Source organism: Melospiza melodia, unplaced genomic scaffold (genome assembly GCF_035770615.1).
Source record: "Melospiza melodia melodia isolate bMelMel2 unplaced genomic scaffold, bMelMel2.pri scaffold_28, whole genome shotgun sequence".
In the NCBI taxonomy this organism is placed as follows: domain Eukaryota; kingdom Metazoa; phylum Chordata; class Aves; order Passeriformes; family Passerellidae; genus Melospiza; species Melospiza melodia.
In genome coordinates, this window is record NW_026948600.1 from 6,811,287 (window position 1) to 6,813,739 (window position 2,453).

Sequence of the window (2,453 nt, forward strand, 5' to 3'; positions counted from 1 at the left end):
GAAAGGGAAGGCCAGCAAATGCCCCGATTGCAAGAACAGCTTCATGCACCACTCCAGTTTCATCCCCCATGGGAGAATTCAAATTGGGAAGAGCCCTGGTGATCCATGTTCCCTGTGATCCTTGTGAGGATGACACATGTGCCTTTTCCTGCCCCTGCCAGTGACATGATGTGGCATTGAAAAACATGAGGGTCTGGCCATGGCTGTGTCATTACATTCACTCCTACCTCAGAACATTTCCAGGTGCAGAAAAGGGACTCTCTCTCTCTGTCTCCCTGAAAAGAAGGGTGTCCTTTCCAGACAGGGGAAATTGTGGCCAGGCAGACCCAGCGAGTTGTGTTTATTTTTCCCCGTAAAAAGTTTTATTTATCCCTTCTGTTATCAACATTGTTTCTTTTCTGTTTGTTCCTTATCTTGTTGCTGTTCCCAATAAATTGTTTTTATCCCAGCCTGGGATCTTTGCCTTTTGTGCTTTCCATGGGAGGCAGGAGGGCAGCGAGGGCAGCGTGGTTTTAGTGGGAGCAGGAAATTGGGGAATCCCATTCCTGAAGCCCAGCCCATGGAAACCGAGCATCCCAGCTGGTGCCAGCCCTGGTGGCCATGGCAACAGCCTTGGGAGTGGGTTTCTGGCTGGGGCTGTGGGAACCTCTTCCCTCTAGTGCCCACGGACAGGAGTAGAGGGAACGGCTGCAGCTGAGTCGGGGCAGGCTCAGGTTGGATGTCAGGAAAGGATTTTTGCCCAGAGGCTGCTGGGGCCCTGCCCAGGCTCCCCAGGGAAGTGTCCCAGCTCCAGGGCTCTCTGAGCTGCAGCAGCGTTTGGACAGCGCTGCCAGGCCCAGGCTGGCATTGTTGGGGTGTCCTGTGCAGGGCCAGCAGTTGGACTGGAAGATCCTGATGGGTCCCTCCCAGCTCAGCCAATTCTGTGGTTCTGGGATCCCATGAGCCTGGGGATGGGGCTGCCAATGGTTGCCATGGCAATGGGCTGTGGCTGCAGGGCTGAGCTGGTGTCCATGGCAATCACCCCTGGCATGGGGTCTCCATGGAGCTGCCAAGGGACTGACCATAGCAACAGGGGGCTGGTGATGGTTGCCATGGAAACTGACCATAGCAACAGGGGGCTGGTGATGGTTACCATGGAAACTGACAATAACAACATGGGCCTGGGGATGTTTGCCTGCTAAGGATCAGATTTGTCACAGGCCCTCAGAGGGATTCCATAGGGACTTTCAAGAGTCTCCAGGCTGTTCCAGAGCTGGAAGAGCTGGCTCTCTATGGAGCCCCTGTCTCTGTCACAGGCAGAGACAGGGGCTCCATAGAGACCTCACAGGGCTTTCTGGGGATGGTAAAGTGCCCTGTGCTCAGAGACAGTCACAGCCATTCCATGGTGACACCCCAGGGCACCTTGGGCTGCAAAGGCACCGTTCTGTCACAGGCACTCACGGGACCTCCACAGTGACATCCCAGGAGTCTCCAGGCTGCCAAAGTGCCTGGATGTCCCAGACACTCACAGGGGTTCCTGTCATGGGCACAGAGGGAGCTTCAGGCAAAGTTTATTTCACAAGCTCCTGTTGGGTCACATGGTGCAGAAAGGATCCCCAATAGCCCCCACAGATCCCCAAATGTCACCCTTGAATCAGAGATGACACAGACTCAGATCAGAAGGCTGAGAGCTAAAAGCCACCCATTTATTCAATCGTCTTCTTTTATATCTTGGTCTGCTACAGATGGACATCATTGGTCATTTAATCAACACCTTTCACATGATTGGCCAATTAAGACAACACCCTTCAGTAAACAACTTTATGGAAAAGAGCCAACTTATTTCAAACATTGTCGGGGCACCAGTTATTGATGTTTGTTTTATGTTGGGATTTTCTGTGGGCTCCCAGCATGGGGGAAAACCTCCTTTAGCAGTTCTGTGCCAGGTAAAAGGAGATGCACGGGGCTTTTTCAGTCTTCAGCTTCTTGTTTATTGTTATCATATCTTAAGGTTTGCATGCTATGCACACCAGGCTCAGCACGCTGGAAAAGCACCGCAAAATGGCCCCAGAATGTACGGTTTCAAGGTCTTTTAAAGTTGTCTGATCCAATTAATTCTTAAAACATACATTATTTCTACTTATCTGCCAATAACTCATTCCTTGACTGTCCACATGACCTCTGCACTGTGCTTTCCTTGATCAATGACCCTGTGCTACCAACACTGCAGAAAATGGAGTAGATGAAGAAGAATTCAGGGTCTTACACCCCAATTCCTCCATCTCGTTTCCTATCTACACAATATTAAAAATCCCAAACCTAAATTTCTCACACAAGAGACATAGTATACTTCCCTCTAATCTATTTCACACTTTGGTAAATTCTAATCTACCTCAAAGTCCTGGAAGTCCTCTCCATGGGCAAAGGTTAAAGGCAGTGTTTCTCTGAGGGTCAGAATCCCTCAGAACAGACAG